The following is a 4540-nucleotide window of genomic DNA, read 5'->3' on the forward strand; positions in this document are numbered from 1 at the left end:
CTGCGGGCTGCTGGGAGGAGCTAGGTCTCTAACTGGCCTGCGACGGTGACGCCGTCTGCGTCGCCTACGCCCGGGGCTCCTGCTGCTGTCACTCTAGTCAGTTTACAGAGATGAGGCAGGAGGCTGGCGGTAAGCGTGCATCAGGCGAGACCTATGAGCCGGGATTGATTTCTGGGTTCGCCTCAGGACCTCACTCACGCCAGGCAACCACTGTATTCACGGAGCTCTGTGCCCAGCCCGGAAACTGATTTTTGAGCATTCTCTCTCAGCAATGCTGCGGTGCTACCTTCTGCTAGGATGTTAGTGACTAAATGTTGCCCCTCCCCCAAAGTTTACGTGTTGAAGTTTTAACCCCCAATATGCCAGGAGTGCCACATTTGGAGCTTCAAAGATGTGTGTGTGTGTGTGTGTGTGTGTGTAAATGTGTGTGTACTGATGGGTATGTCTACCTTCGAGGCCAGAAGAGGGCCTCTTAGTACTGGGATTTCATGACTGCTCAACAACTTTTGTTTCATCTGAAAGCTTAAAGTATTGGAACATGGAACAAGAATTAGCGAACTGAAAATCTTAACTTGCATTCATTGTGAAGTCGAACGGGACTCTCATGAAGGCACTGGAGAGCACCCGAGGCAGCCAGACCCTGAGAGCCGCGATCCTCCAGTGAGGACTGGACACTAGCTACCACTTTGCCCGAACGTGGCTGTGCTGCTTTGAAAGAGGGGCTGAGGTGTCGAGCAGAATGGGAAAGATAAGACCTTGATGAATGACCAAGACACCCAGGGCTGGAAGATTTTTAAAAACAAAAACAAGAGTTTTAAAAAAAAAAAAACAACAGCAACAAAACAAAAAAAAAAAAAACTGTTCGGAGCCAACCAAGTGGCAAACACCAGGCTTTCTATGGGGACCCCAAGGGAGATTGCCACCTGGGAGTGGGTGAGCTCAAGTTAGCTGGGAGACTGAGTTTTGCCCCCCAGGATTAGGGTCACTTGCCTGCCCTCACCCCCCAGGGGAGGGTGTGTGAGCAGTTCCCTGGCTGCATGTTTACTTCCTCTTCATATTTTATTCTGGGCCTGTGTATTCCAGAGCCCGGAAGCTCTGGTCTGTGAGATAAGCAGCTGTGCCTGCTTGTCCAAGGATCCTAGAGGGTGCTCTGACACTTAAAACGTGGCAGCTGGTTTTCCCAGAGTGGTAGATGCAGGATGGTGAGGAAGGAGTCAAAGGCTTAAACTTTTTATTTTTTTTTTGGGGTCCATAATAAGATTAGTTCCCCCTTCCTTTTCCTCTCTCCAAAGCCTCTTATACCTCTCCTTGCTCTCTTTCAAATTTGTGGCCTCTTCATTATTGTGTCCCCTAGGGATGTCTGCCTGCTGTGTGTGAAATATAGGCCAGCATTGCTGCCGGCAGTCTGGAGGCTCTCCCTTTCCACTGAGAGACATTTAGTCAGAAGCTGGCTCCTTGAACATGCAGCAGAAGATTTTCAGGCTAAGCCAGAGAGAAGAAGTTAGTGTGTGTGTGTGTGTGTGTGTGTGTGTCAGAGAGCCTGATTCAGGCACACAGCTAAGAAAACACAGGTGTGGGCTCTGGCAGACTGGGCCTCAGATGCCTTCACAATGTGTGTGAATACATGAATGAACGCGTGACCCTGTGGGTCTCAAAAGCCTGGAATTTACAACAAAGTTTAAAGATTAGGCCAAGTTTAAATTTTTAAGTAGTCTTTAAAAATTAAGTAACAAACATATACAACCTGGTTTAGTTATTTTTCTCAAGTTATCGGGTGGTTTTGTGAGGAGCCCTGTCCAGGCTTAGGGATGAAAGAGGAAGTGCTGACTTGGGGTTAAGAAATTCTAGCCCCAAGAAAGCACAACACATTTGGTGTGTTCAACATATTTGTTTAGGGGCTGGAGAGATAGCTCAGTGGTCTAGAGCTTAGTCTGCTCTTCCAGAGGTCCCGAGTTCAATTCCCAGCAACCACATTTCTATACCCTCTTCTGCACCTGCAGATAGAGCACTCAATAAAAAAAAAAAGTGTTTGGGAGGTCTAAAGGAAAACACACAAGGCTTTTGTTGCCTTGTCAGTTGTGGTTTAGTTCCTGTCAGTAACCAGGGAGGACCAACTAGATCCTAGCATGAGAGTTTCTTTCCCTCCTCGTCCACTTACTATTCCCCACCTTCCTACCCTGCCTCACGCACACCTGTATCTATTCCCTGTATGCCATGCACTCTTCCTAGCAGGCTTTGAACAGGTGTCTCTGCTTTCTGACCTGCTCTACTTATGGGTTCTGGGTCACAATTCAAGTTTCTTTGCATATTTGCATGTGTATATAAAAAGTGACAAGGGATAAGGAGGTTGTCTTAGACTTTTGTATGATGTGGGTTTCTTTTTCTGCCTTTAGCATTATTTGCGCTTTTTAAAAGGCACTGTGTGCATCTTGGTGGAAGGAGTTTAAACTGCATCATGGTAGCCTATTGTCCTATTTAATAGAAAACAACAGGCCCAAGCCCACCCTCACCCTCATTCATCTTGTTCCCTGGATGCCGGGGCCAAGCTGAAGGCCTGAGGGTAAAAGTATTCAGCACACCAGAACAGACACAGTGTTTGTAAGACTGTGGGTGTAGCTTCTGACATCCCTAGGGGACACAATAATGAAGAGGCCACAAATTTGAAAGAGAGCAAGGAGAGGTATAAGAGGCTTTGGAGAGAGGAAAAGGAAGGGGGAACTAATCTTATTATGGACCAAAAAAAAAAAAAAGAAAGTTTAAGCCTCTGACTCCTTCCTCACCATCCTGCATCCACCACTCTGGGAAAACCAGCTGCCACGTTATAAGGGCAGGACCCTGGAGCTGCTGCCTGCTGCCTTCCAAAGACTGAGCCTCCTGCCAATAGCCAGCAAGGGGTGCAGCTGGTCCGGCAGTCAAATGAAAGGGTGGAAAAAACATGTCACTCCCAAGTATGCTACTCTGGCCTGATACTCTGAGAAAACTGATTCAGCAACAGCTGCAAGAAATACTTGGAGAGATGGCCCAGTGGTTAAGGAGCACTGTCTGTTCTTCCAAAGGTCATGAGTTCAATTCCTGGCGACCACATGGTGGCTCACAACCATCTATAATGTGAACTGATTTCCTCTTCTGGCAGGTGTAAACACAGATAGAACATTCATCTACACAAAATAAAGAAATCTTATTTATAAAACAAAACAAAACACTTGCAACCATGTAAAAGTAGGTGAAACCCAGCATTCTCATGCTAGAGCTGGGAAGTCAAAGCTGGAAGAAACGTGTACATATCAGCCCTGTTACCCTAACCTCTTTCCTAGTCATTTACCATGACTACTAGGTAAATGACTAGGTAAATTTGCCTTGTCTCCTCTTCCTCATGCACTTACTGGTTGTCTGTTACTGTTCTCTTACTGTGAAGAGACTATGACCAAGGCAACTCAAAACAGGAAGCATTGAATTGGGGGCTTGCTTACAGTGTCAGAGGGTTGGCCCATGATCATCATGGCAGGAAAGAGGCCTGGTGCTGGAGCAGTAGCTGAGTTTGCATTCTGACCACGGGCAACAGAGACACCTGGGCCTGGCATGGGTTTTTGAAACCTCAAAGCTTGACCTGCAGTGACACACCGCCCTCAACAAGGCCACACCTCCTAATCCTTCCTAAACAGTTCCCCAAACTGGGGACCAAGCATTCAAACATGAGCCTCTGGGGCCATTCTTATCTAAACCACCACACTGGTCTTTGCCCAACAGCTCAGAATGTTTGGGGTTTTGTTGTTGTTGAGACAAATTTGCCTGCCTCTGCCGGGATTAAAGGTGTATGCAAGCATGCGCCAGAGTTTAACTCTTAACTGCTTTTGTGATGAGTACTCTGTGCTGTGCAAAATGTGCACTTGGTAAATAGGTGTGCTTTTCTCCTGTTAACATGTCACTTTGAGATGAGACCATCACCCACCCCCAATGAGACAGTATAGGTGAAATTTTCCCTCCCGTACATGAGTGGGACCACTTTGGAAGTCCTCTCCAGTCCCAATCAGCCCTTCGGATGCCTGAACTGCAGCTGAGCACTGCTTGTTTCTCAGTATGTGTTCTCTCCCTCTACCATGTGAGTTAGGCTTGGTGGCAACTGTGCCATTTCACCAGCCCCAAATCGTGGATACTCACTAAAGTTTAATGTAGGAGCTACAAACATCCAATAAAAAATACATACCTCTATAAGCCAAGTCTTGAAAAATCAGATGAATATGTATAAAGTCAATAAAATGAGGCACATTTTATTCCTATTACATACACATATACACTCTACTGGATTATTTATCAAACCAGTATCTCCTACATCACTTTTCCAGCAAGGTGAAAAATATCCTCACCTCACAAGAAGAAAGAAAAATTATCTGTAACGTATTTTGTAAGTAACACTCCAACAGAAGTCATGTGCGTGTGTCTGTGTATGTTTAAAATAGCACTGTTTACTTTTCTATAGAAAGGCTGTCTTGGTGCCAGGACACTAAACTATGGGATAGGAATAAACCACACAATGAACCAA

Source organism: Meriones unguiculatus, chromosome 2 (genome assembly GCF_030254825.1).
Source record: "Meriones unguiculatus strain TT.TT164.6M chromosome 2, Bangor_MerUng_6.1, whole genome shotgun sequence".
Lineage (NCBI taxonomy): Eukaryota > Metazoa > Chordata > Mammalia > Rodentia > Muridae > Meriones > Meriones unguiculatus.